The 12,962-nt window shown below is 38.1% G+C and overlaps 1 protein-coding gene across 3 annotated transcripts in view; it reads left to right on the top strand.

Moving 5' to 3' along the window:
* The window catches only part of slc8a3 (solute carrier family 8 member 3), a 138,414-nt gene that overhangs the window by 53,671 nt on the left and 71,781 nt on the right, over positions 1-12,962 (top strand). The gene's annotated exons all lie outside the window — the stretch shown is intronic.

The following is a 12,962-nucleotide window of genomic DNA, read 5'->3' as shown; positions in this document are numbered from 1 at the left end:
TTTCTGACATTAATTACTGGTGTGGTTCAGCAAAGAAGGGTTTGAATTATCACCCCCGGCCAGAAAGCGTCACTTCTCAGAACATTGTTTAAAACGTTGCCATTTACTTTTGAAGTCAACTGTGTCTGTTTGTTCGCAAAATATCAAATGGATAGATTTTAGTTAGACTTTCAGGGAGTAATCAATGTATGTACATCTAGAACTGATTAACTTTTGGACAATTTAAGATGGCTGCCACAGCTAATCAACCTTAGCCAACACCAAAATGGGTATAACTCTCTCAATTTTACAAATATTGACCTAAAATCGGATGTGGTAGTAGCTGAGAGTCATCCCCAACATAGTCTAAGCTCCTAAACACTTTGAGATTGTGCATACTGTTATTTTCAAATTTGGACCAAAACAGTGACAACAGAGTTATTTCCCAGCATAAAATAATCCTTGTTTAACGGGTAAAAAGCATTCCTCCTAGGAATGATAGGCCTTTAATGGTACCTTTTTTTTGGCAATATAATCCGAGACCATCCTTGTCCTTTGTACATTTACATTCACTTCACAGTGCACTAGAAAAAGTGATTTGGCACATGTATTTTGATGGGTTAAATATCACTACAGGCTCTAATGTGACATTTATCACACGATGACTTAAATGTTTATAATTTAATTCCCAGACATGATAATTTAGATGATGTGTTTGTGTGTCCTGAGGTGGCATTCTTTGTCAAAATTCAAAGCGCATCTGTGTGTTTTTTACCTCCTCTTGTCTGGTTGCTACGTGAGGCAATATTGAGAAGAGAAAGTGTTGACTCAGGGGGAGGGAAGCTGTCAGATTAATAACGAAGAGGAGCCACAAGAGGTGGCAGAGGAAGCATAAGAAATTAGACAGGGTGTCTTTGCAGTTCACCCAGCTGAGGCATGCATGTTGAATTGTGCACGTGCTGCAGGTTTCACTCAGATTCTGTCTTGGTTTTCATCCTGGGGTCTCTCCCGTTGCTCCTGCCTTTCCACCGTTGCCAACAAGACTAATTTGAGCAAATAGGCAGACAACATTTAAATTTTTAATCACAAAGAAGGCCCATGACAGGTGGTGGAGGGATGGCAACAATAGATGGGAAGAGATCCTGGAGGAGGACTGAGGGAACGTTAGGAAGAGTAGGGAGAGGGAAAAAGGGTAATTATTTTCATCATCTGCTAGTATTTGTGACAAAGATCAAACTGCGTAGAACAATGATGAGCTGCACTTGAATAAATGGATTAATTGATTTAATTGTTGTGCCTGAAAATCCCAGTAGATCAGGAGTTTTTGAAATAGATCAGCCTGTCTGGTACCAATAACCTCTCCACATTCATGACACACACACACACACACACACACACACACACACACACACACACACACACACACACACACACACACACACACACACACACACACATACATATGAAGAAAATCAGCCATCCACTTTTTGCAAATGGCTGCCCTTCTGATGATCAGAGAAGTCTGTTTACTCATGTTTCCTGATAGAAAAGTCACCAACAGTGACATCATCCACCTCCATGTCCTCCTTTTAGCCTTGTTCTCCCTCCTCTTCACCATTTTGCTGTTGGTCACATGACACTGTGTCACTCTGTGAGTCACAATGTGCTGTCCAAGCCAGATTTCATGCCAATCAGAAGCAAGGGAAGATCATTTTGCTCAGTTATTAAGGTTTATTTTGATGCAACGGACCACATAATGTGGGAGAAAAAAACCTCTCTTCATTCACTTAACTACATCTTCTTTAGCTCTGAGGTGAAAAACTTGATTTTTTTTCATATTAGACTAATAATGGTTGTGTTTTGTTCACACTTTTACTTTTCTAGTTCATATTTCAGCAATTAATTTCTTGCATCTTATAGAATGACCATCAACAAATCCAAATAAACTATTGTCTGCGTGTTCTGTAGTTGAAGGAAGTTTTTTAAATCATATCTAGAGAGTGAAAAGTGTCACAGAATTATGATCCACTGGATTGTGGTCAAGATTGCACACTATTACCACAAGATTTGAGAATCAAAAGACACATTTCCTATGGAGGATTTAGCAGGTAGTCTATTTTCAGTCATTATTTTTACCCAACTCATTCAGAATACTGTTTGTCCACTCATTCCTTGGACTGAAAACCAAACAGAAAATTGGGTTTAGTGTCTGGGAGTAAATTTCCACATACAGTACGCTCATGCCCCAGCTGCACACGTCTGCTGAAGCATTTGAAGTAGATGTTGGGAAACTTGAAGGATCACATAGATGCTGCTGCACTGACTCACTCTTGGGCTTCCTAACCACTTTATGCCAACCTTAGGAGTTATTAGTCTGTTGCGGAAAAATTAGGTTATCTTGTCTTTTCAAACTGGGGCAACAAGATAAAAGCAATTTACAAAAAGAAAAACTTTTGTTAAAGCACAATAATCTTTCTTTTTTTGTTGTATGGTTACATGACATGATGGGACTTTACAAAAACATCAGTAAGTTCTGTGGCTTAATGCTCTAAAATATGTTGCGAGCAAACTTTATTTCAGTCTCTAAAAGCACGTTTTAATTTTTGATCTGTTTTACTGCGAAAAGAAATTAATTTTCTTTATTAGAACCAAACCCTCAGGACTTTCCAGGGCTGGACTGATTAAAAAAACAAGCTCTATAACACCTTTATAGTACAAATCCTGAGTCAGTCAGGAATAATTTCTGCATAATCTAGTTTAATTTTTTTTAGATATTTATACTGGATGGTAGATTTTCTTTATCAACATGCAAAATGTGCTTTATAATACAACTTTCTTGAATTTGGTGCTTTTCCTAACATGCTCAATGTTAATAAATAAATAAGTACACTCATCGTTATTGACTTCTATCCATCTATCTATTTATGAAGCAAATCAGTGGTTAATTTCCCCTGCAGGGCATGTATCCGGTAATCTTAGGATGAACACACAAATAAAATGTTATTACTCAAAGATGTTGCAGTGAAACAAAGAAAAAAAAAACCTTTCTTCTTTGGGAGCTAATAAACAAGACTGAAAAGAGGTTTGCTGATAACAATGGGACTTCAATATTTTAGAGCATTTAAAAATGTTGACAGTGACCCACAGAACTGATGTTATTGTAAAGCTAGCTGTGACCTTGAACTTTGACCCCATGAAGCTTGAAATCAACGGGCATTATCTTTGACCCATGAGGTGTCCAGCTGTGGAGTTTGACATTCCTACATTACACAGCTGCAGAGTTAAAGCACTAGGTCAGCTGTGACCTTGACTTTTGACCGCGACACCTTGAAATCAACAGGGATCACCCTTGACCTAAGAGGTGTCCAGCTGTGGAGTTTAACATTCCTTGTACCATGTTTGACGTTTCCTGAAAATTTGATGAAAATCCATTCATAACTTTTTGAGTAATCTTGTATACAAACAAACAAACACTACCAAAAACATAACCTCCTTAGCAGAGGTAATAAAAAGAAAACCATAGTTTTGAACCATTAAATATTTTTTATTGTGATTATCTCTGTGTGGCAGAAACACAGGCTGATGCTTTTTTCCAGCATGACCACAGTCTTTACAGACACCCTGCTGGTAAAATTTAGAAAAGCAAAAAACCTCTTTGCATATTTGTTCTGAGTGATTTTTGTCCCTGTTTGCTCAACCCTCCCCACCCCCACCGTAGTGCTCTGTGTCCAAAAGGGAGACCGTGTCGAAGGACAGTCTTTGTCCTGATAAGACTCTCATTTAAAATGTGTCAGGCAGCCTTTCCAGGTGTTTTGTCTGCTTTGTCCCTGTGTCATTTCTGTCCTTTTCTTTGTCATACGTCATCGTTGTTAGCACAGATTTCCGTCAGTCCGTGATGTCTGCTCGAACAGCGTGTGTGTGAAGTGATGGGTACCAGACGGAGACAACGGGCCAGCAGTCTGTGTACCTTCTGAGTAGACTGGAAGGCAAGGAGGCAGAGGGTTGGATGACTAAATAAAGAGGCATTTGGAATAACGGAAAGGAAATAATTCAGGAAGACAGGGATGAGAAATCAAGAACATCAAGCAGTAGTTTATTGCTGTTTCCAGGCAATAATGCTGAGCTTTTTGTGTCTTTATATGGCATAACTTTTGATATCAACCTTGGTATGATGTTGGAGATACGGTTCATAATGTCTGCTTGTTCTTTTTATTCTTGTTGTTCTTGTGACTTGTATAATTGTTGGACCTAATGATGGAACTGTGCACTTTCATTGTTCCGCTGAAGCTGAAAAATCCCCAGTTATTGATGGAAGATGCTGTCTTGTTTAGACTACAAAACTTGCAATTGTGTCCCATTATTAGATAAATAAAAATATAAACTTGCTCGAGGCACTCACCACAGTTTATCTGTTAAATATGAGCTAGAATAAAAAGAATAACGAGTAAGGCTTTACCAGAAGAATTTAACTTGGATACAGTTTGACCTAAATAAGATCAGTAAGTACGCAAATATTCTCTCAGTATTAATGCTTCCGTGCAGATATTTAGCAGGTACACTCCTTTCTCTTTGTCAGGTTTAGAGTTTGTAGGTGCGAACATTTAAAATCAGTATTTGGGTACCTTAAGTTGCTGCAGTTAAAAAGGTGTGTTTGAGTCAAAAACTGGAGCATTTGACGAATTAAAATTTGTATTATTATTGCTGTGTGCAGTAGATGTAAGTGGATTACCACAATTAGAGAAATTTATTATCTGGCAGACACGAGTGTCAGTAACAAACTTCAAGGAACTTCTTCCCATGGTTCAAACTTTACAGATAAATCCAGTTGATGGTTTCTAAAACCTTACTCTTAAACTATGATATACTGATAATCAGCTGTCAAATACCAGGTAAAACAAAACAACTGTTGCTGGATATTGTTCAGACTGTTTAAATGCCTTTTATTAAGATAACAGAAACAAAGCACTTTGTTTGTTTATCGAACCCCTACCCACCTTACATGGAGCCCCGAGCAGCGCTCCCCCTCTCTTACCTGTTGCTCCGAGTTGTTGTGTTCAGGAGCTAAGGGGGGCACTTCCCCAGTTGGGAATATTAATAGGGGCACACCACTTATGTTGGTGAAGTGAAGGGGCTAGCTTAGTTAATTAGCAAGTATTAATAAATGTCTAAAGACAGGTATTAATTATTAATGAAACCCTCCTGAAATTCATTAATTACAGGGCACCACCTAAAAAGCAGGAACTAATAATTAAGCCGTATTATCAAGTCTCAAGTGTCTCTTGGTTTGTTTCTGTCAATCTGAAACAGATTTGATCCCTACAGAGCAGACGGTGATGGTGTGAATCTGAGCACTAACTTTGTGTGAACCGGTAGTTATTTTTGCTTAAGGTTATCATACGGCCAGAGTCCAGTACAGACCCATGCTTAGTTCTCATAATTTTCTTAATTGCTAATCAGGTGGTCAGAAAGAAAAGTCACCCCCTGAAGACGAGGACCGGAAGTGGAAAACTGCTAACAAAAAGACTGAATTATAAGATGGTTACAGCAGTGACAGGTGGGAACAAGGTTGGTCATATCTCTGCTGTGGTTTTGACTGTTGGGCTGTCAGTTTTGCAAAGTTATGGCCAATGGATGACACACACATGCCTGGTGTGACTTTTGAAAGCTTTTCAGGGCCTGTGGTTTCTAAAACAACCCAGACATGCAGCTGAATCAGTTCATAGATTCATCTTCACTAACCGGGGTTCATTAACTTGACATCAACTTTAAGCACTGTTCATAATTAACACCCAAAAGTAATTTGTCCTCCTAAGCTCTTTAGTTGTCTTGCTTGGTTTAAAACTATTAATGATGAAGCAAAATAGTCAGCTGACCTATAAGAAAACAATTTTTGCCCCTCAGCACGCAGCAGTTTTCTCCACTCCAGTCTATTTATTAAATAACGCTGAATGCAATTTCAAATAAAGCAAGTACTGCAACTACTGTAAACATTAAGGTCTGCTGTTTATGATGATTTACTGCTATTTTAAAGTGTTGCACGGCAAGCTCTAACCCAGACTTCCTGAACTTTGAGAGCTCTACTTGCTAAATTGGGACTTTTTAAAGGTTAAAATATCCCCCAGAACTTAATTTAAACCCTGTGGTGTAAACGTGGCAATTACTAACGATTTCAACTCCCGAAGAAAGGTCTAAAGGTGAAAATGCAGCTAAATGTTCTTTCAAGTCAGAATAAATAATCTGTTTTTCCTTTTTTTTTTCTAAATCTTTTAGGAAAATGGGTTTAATGACATCCTAAAGTTGTCAGAGTAGTTTTTAATTTAGGAAAATAGTTACTTTGCTGTCCAACTTTTTGCAGAAATATACTCTTATCAGCTTGACTTCTGTCATTGTTCCACCGGTTCCGGTGCTGACCTCCATTTCATAGACGTTAATGCCTTAGCGTGCACTCTGAATGAGCTGTCTCCTGCTGAGTGACAGGTTTTCACTCTGAAAAGCTGCGGCTGTCTGGAGGACACACACTTCTTCTTTTCCTGTCCTCCTCCCCACCTTTTATTGTTTCTCCTCACAGTTTCCCCCTTCAGTGCTTCTCTTCTGTTTTTTAACCAAGACGTTACACCCCGGGTGCTGTGAGCAGGTGGTGTTTCCCTGTCAGCGGCCACACTAAAGGAGATGTTGGGAATAAGGTTGGTGTTGAGTTATAGAGAAATCGGGTCATCTTAACTTACATACACAAACATCGCAGTGCGCTTTCAAGAGTGTCTAAACATAAAGACTTCACCAAACGCGGTGGACAAGGACATAAAATAAATTATTACAGTGTGAATGCTGAATGTTGAATGACTGCTAAAGTTTGCTGGAAAAAGTCAAAACAGTAGCTGGAAGCTGGCTCAAATCTGTAGTTAAAAACTAAAATAAGCAAAACAAGATCCAAGATGAAAGCTGAAATGAAGCCAAAAGATAAAATTAGCAAATTGTAGCCACAAGCTGATATTAATAAAACTGTAGATAAACCGTAACTAAACTTTTAAAAGAGCAACTAATGCATAAAGTTCAAATTAGCAAAACTGTTGTTCAAAGCTATATTTAGCCACACTGTAGCCAAAAGCTACAACTATCAAAATCATAACTAAAATCTAAATTTAACAGGATGGTTGATAAAAGCTAAAACTAGCAAGACAGTAGCTAAAAGCTAAGGAGTGTAGTATACCAAAAATAAAGCAATTAAACTAAAGTAGATTTCAGAGAACAGTGATTTTGAAGGAATTTAAGAGATTTTGATATATGTTTATGGGAAATCTATTTGTAAATAATTAAACTATTCAAAAAGTATAAAAGCTACAAATACTTAAAGTCATTGCACACTATTCCCAATTGAAGCAAAGGTTTTGATATAAGAATGGTTGAAAAAGCCCACAATATGCTGAAGTAATTTGATTGCAAAAACACTCAGAAGAAACTATAAACAGGAAGATAATAGTGTGAATGCTGCTTCAACACTCAATGAAATCAGAAGTTTTTGCTGTAGAGGATGTGATGAGTGTGGAAAGATAAAGAAATGAAAGAAGGAAAGTAAAGACAGGAGGAGATGCCAAAATGAGAACAGAATGAGATAAACAGGGCAAACCGTGTTGTTAGTGATTGTTCCTGCCTCACCTTATTCAGGTATCGTGTGGAGTTGCCCCCTCCCCGACCTTTCCTCTTTCTCCAGGTGCCGACATGCTGTGATCCAAACAAACACAGCAGGGAGGGAAGGCAAAACGGCAGAAGAGCTAAGACTACTGTCACACTGTTTTGGATATTTCCACTTATATCGGTGTATTTTGAAAGTCTCTTTGCATGCCTCAAAACAAAGAAATGAGGAGCATGTTATGAAAGGTTAAGTCCTGTGACTTACATGATGTATGTCTAACATTAAAGATTCGGTCCTGTTGCGTGTATTGCTGTGGATTACGTTGAGGGGTGGGAAAGTTAAAGTGTACTACAGAGTTAAGGCGGTGTCTCAGTTCTTCTGTGATCCTGTGGTGATGTCTCCATATCAGTCCTCTGTCAGCATCCAGCCATGGTCTCACTTACCATCCTCTGGGTCAAATTTAATCCAGCTTTTTTTGTGAAACACATTTTAAGCGTAGCAACCCAGTGGCCTTAGATTAAAGCTGCATCAAAAACAAAATCATACATAACACAAACAATAAAAACTCGTGCAAATACAAGTTTTGAACTTTTTCTTAAAATGATTTCCTTTCACTAGAGCACAAACTCACAAAGCAGCTTTGCCTGATTTGGGGGGAAAAAAAGAAAAAAGATACAAGGTATAACCAAGTCTTTTATATACTGTAGTGCAAGGCCATTTAATGATTTAAATACAAGTAAGAAGATTTTGAAATGGAATCTGCTTTCAATAGGAAGCCAATGCAGACATCTAATAACGACGTAATGTGTTCAGATTTCTTAGTACGTGGTACAAAATGAGAGCAAGCATTTTGGATCAGCTGTAGTCTGCGTAAGGCTCACCTTGGGAGGCCTGTAAAAAGGCCATTGCAGCAGAGCAACCAACTTCTTTTAAAAGGATGAAAGAATTTTCCGTCAGACTTTCAAACTCTTCAACTTTGGAAATGATTCTCAAATGATAAAAGGCCAGTTTGGTAATATGACAATTATGACGTTTAAAAATTAGGTCACTGACTATTATTACACCAAGTTTTCTGCTTCTTGCTAGTAGCTCTCTGTTGCTCTGCTCTGGCAGATCTCAGTCTGGCAATTTGTCTTTTCTTTTCTTTGTCTTCAAGTGAACTCCAAACCAAAGGTACAACATCTTCCAGGTCCATGTTTGTGGAATTGATGACAAGTAGAAAATGTTGGCTCTACGTAGGTACACATGATGTAACCAGATATAGTATGCAACAGCTACAAAAAAAAAATACTGTGTTGGTATTCTTATAACACCACAAATACTCCAGCAACAGAATATGTACAAATCAGCAACCACATGACATTATGATCAATGTTGTATACATGTGTTTGTGATTTTTATATATATATATATATACACTCCTGATCAAAATCTTAAGACCAGTTAAAAAACTGCAAGAATTTGCATTTTGCACAATTGGATCTTAAGAAGGTTCTAAGTAGAGCTTCACAATGTTAAAAGAAGAAATCGGCGTAAGAGACAAAGCATAGCATCATCACAAAGGTGAGGCCCAAAGAATATATGCAAAAGTGAAACTGAGGTTTTAGAAACAAGTATACGAAGCAGCAGGGCTGCACTACATGGCCAGAAAACTCACATTTGTATTCATTAGACCTCATTTAATTCTGACTGAAATAACTTTACAGCATGCGATGTTTAATCTTTTATTCCAATCCAGGCTCATAGTAATTCTTCACCAGAAGCTTGAGTTGGTGAAAGGAAAATCTTACAGCATCTTAAAGTTTTCTCTAGCACATCATAAAGGTTTCTTAACTTTGGACTCTGTGGTAAACAAATTGTTTGAAAATGTTGTCTCATCTTCCTTTTACCACTTCTTAACAAATGATTTCTGACAGAATAATCTCACGTGAGACAAATGTGTCATTTTTGTGTGTGTCAAAATCCACTTTGTGTTTCTGCTCTGGGAGAAGTAATTTGTTCCCTTTTTAGAGGTTGTTAGATCTCACTTGTGTACTGAAACGTTACTAATTTGAAGTGATAAGATATCACAAAGGCACATATTATTGTTGACTTATCAGCTCACTGTTTGTCGTTTATAATCAGTTTGTGCTGTTAAACTGTGATCTGTCAGCACCTGCCAGTAACGTGTTTGAAGAAGAGACCATTGTTTTCGAACAGGTAAAAATACAGAAACATGTTTCTCATCGCCTGCATGCGCTTTGTGACCAGACTGCATGGCTCCAGCTTCCCGTCCGATCTCCTGTGCCATTAGCCGTTAGGTAATGAGGATTTGGAGGGACAGATGATGGCAACACGCTCCACGGGACGGAATTAGCGCTGAGCATTTCAACTTTCCCTGCGAGACAGTGGCCCTTTTATCCCGTCATTATTGGCAGAGACAATGGTGTGGTTAATCTTTTTAAGACAACACAGCAGAGAGCCAGGAGGGAGGGAGGAGCTGTCCAATAATCTCATCAGAGACCGGAGGACATACACAGAGAGGCAGGAGTGTTGAATCATCCTTCCCTCCTGGCACGTCACACTGCTTTACTCCTCCGCCCCAATCTCCCCGTGACTTTGTGTGCGTCTGCACAAGCTAAACCAACACCATGCGTCTTCTATATGTGTGTGAACGTCTGCGTGGGCAAATACTATTAACAGCATTAAAGAAAGGTTCAGCCAGTCAAAAATGGTGCTAGATGAACAGTGCACATGTAAGGTGAAAGTGTGAAGACAAATAAAGATGTGTTGGTTACACACTGTCAGCTGGGAAAGAAAGAGAGTCTTCAACAAAAGGTAAACCAAATTTGAATGCCTGCAAAACATGCTGCTTTAAGTTTATAGTTATTTTCATTGCCTCTGCATACCTTAATATAATATATCAATGCAGCTAGATGTTTTATCTACATGTTTATGACTGCTGTCTGCTAAGCTTGACAGTTGAAGAGATATAATGCTCACTTCAATTCAAGTTCAGGTTTGCTATTACATGAAACCCTCCCAAAAAGAGCCATTTCCTTTTTCATTTTATAACCGTTTATTTTGTTTTGCAAAGAAATCAAAGAGGCTTAGCTTTATTCAGTTAAGATCGAAATAGCGGTACACCTATCTAATAGCAAGGAAAATATGAATGAATATGTTTTTATTAGTCTACAAAGTATGAATTTTCTCTCCCAAGAAATTTACTTAATACTTAACAGTAAATTTAAACTGCTACTAGTAAAATGTCTAACCTGCTACCAATAAAATGTCTAAACTGTTAACAGTAAATTTAAACTGATTATAACAGTGGATGTTGTTAAACGACAAGTGAATAGGGTTACTCTGAGTGAATATCAAGGCAGGAGTTATTTTGAACACAGGATGCACATTTGGTAACTTTGGAGATTTGTTTGTTTATTGAACCTTTATTTAACCAGGGGGTAAAAAAAACCTCAAAGAGATTAAAAGTGCCTTGGGCAGAAAGTCAGCAGTACAGATTAAGACACGTTATACCAATCAAAATGCACACATACAAAATCAAAATTAGGGGAAGCATCTACAACCAAATGTCTCTACCTCCAAATCATTAAGAAGTTCTACAAATATGTTCAGAGACCATATCCTTAATTTCCAGGGTACTTCGCTGGATGTTGCAGGCATTAGGTGCAGCATACTGTATTTAAATGCCTTTTTTCCCCAAAATATTATGTATGGACTTGGTACTGACAACATAATCCCATTGCTGGAGGGATTATGTATCCTCTCTGGCCAGGGAATGCCTTAGGATCCCCCAGGCAGAGCTGGAGAGAGTCACTGGGGAGAAGGAGGTCTGGGTTTCTATCCTGGACTTGTTGCCCCTGCCACCCAACCACAGATAAGCAGTAAAAGATAGATGGAAGGAATATAACACTGCTGTCTTTAAATTAAATAAGTAGTATATTACTTTGAATCAAAAATTGCATTATTCAATAAATTGTATAATTACTGACAGGAAACGCTGCATGGCTATCTGAACACTCAAAGGAAATGAACCACACAGATGATGGCACCCTGAGAGAGAAAGAGAGGGGAAGAACTGATCACATCTTCACATTATTTATCTTAAAGATACAATTTTTATAAATAATTTGACAAAACATTAATTGTCTGTCTGTTCTTTTCTGTTTTTCTCCTCAACTTCTGTCTCAACAACTTGATTTGTTGAGACAAATATAGAAAATATACCTGGATATGGTATTTCTCTGCCAAAGGTATTAAAAAAATACAAATTTATTTTGTGCAATTCTAATAAATGGTAATTAATGGCTTCATTGTATTTAATGGTGCTACTAACTTCATTGATTTCAAGTAGACTGTAATACTGATCAATACTGTTGCTAAATATCACAGGATGAGTTCACAATAAATATGATTGTGATTTATATTAATGTTTTTAACAGAGTACTGTTGGATATCAGCATGATGTACTTAATTTAACCTACATGTAATGTTTCTACATGATGGTTTCTGATGAATTAGAATCAGATCCACTTCAGAACTTTACCCCTGATAATACAGAGATTTATCTGCACACATTTTCACACCTTAATGATGTGTTAGCCTTTATTAACTTAAAACAACACTGAAGCTTCATAAAGCAAGTTTTACCTCATGTAGCTGACTAAAACATTATGATGTTAATGTCACACAGTCACTGACTCTTTTTTTTTGTGTGTGCTGACATTGTCCCATGTTGTGAAATACACTCTCCTTTCTCTGTTCCTCTTCCTCTGCTTCATGTCGGTGCATAAAGTCTGCAGAAGACGAAGCTCCAGCAAGCATGGGTGTAACTTTAGCACATTTGGTAGCATCTGCCTGCACATTTCTCTGGTTTTCACACAGTTTCGGCTTCAGAAACAAAAAGTTGCATTGGCCCAAAAGTGTGTGGGCCTTTTTAACAAATGCCTGGTATACGCATTTAGCAGTCCAGCCCTGCACACCATTGTCCATGTAATGTAAAAGATACACTTTTCCAATTGGTCCTCATACTTAAACAAAAATCATACATTAGGGGAAGATCAACTTTTACACTGATACAAGCTGTATCAGTCTCTGTAAATGTGCAATGCGAAAACGGCTCTTTGCTGATCAGATCAGGTCATCTTCCATCACTGCTGCATGGGGTGTGACAATGACAGAGAACTGAAGACACTTTCAGCAGAAAACAGGGTTCAGCAGGGTCACTGATCAGTCTCCAGCTCTGCAGTGTCACACTCAGCACATCCTCTGTGTTCGGACAGCAGCTTCTGCTGCAGACACTCTTCTAGTGAAGAGCTCCGACTCTATTAGTGACTGTGCACCTGTGCACCTT

Source organism: Kryptolebias marmoratus, linkage group LG10 (genome assembly GCF_001649575.2).
Source record: "Kryptolebias marmoratus isolate JLee-2015 linkage group LG10, ASM164957v2, whole genome shotgun sequence".
NCBI lineage: Eukaryota > Metazoa > Chordata > Actinopteri > Cyprinodontiformes > Rivulidae > Kryptolebias > Kryptolebias marmoratus.
This window is presented reverse-complemented; position numbering and strand designations above follow the sequence as displayed.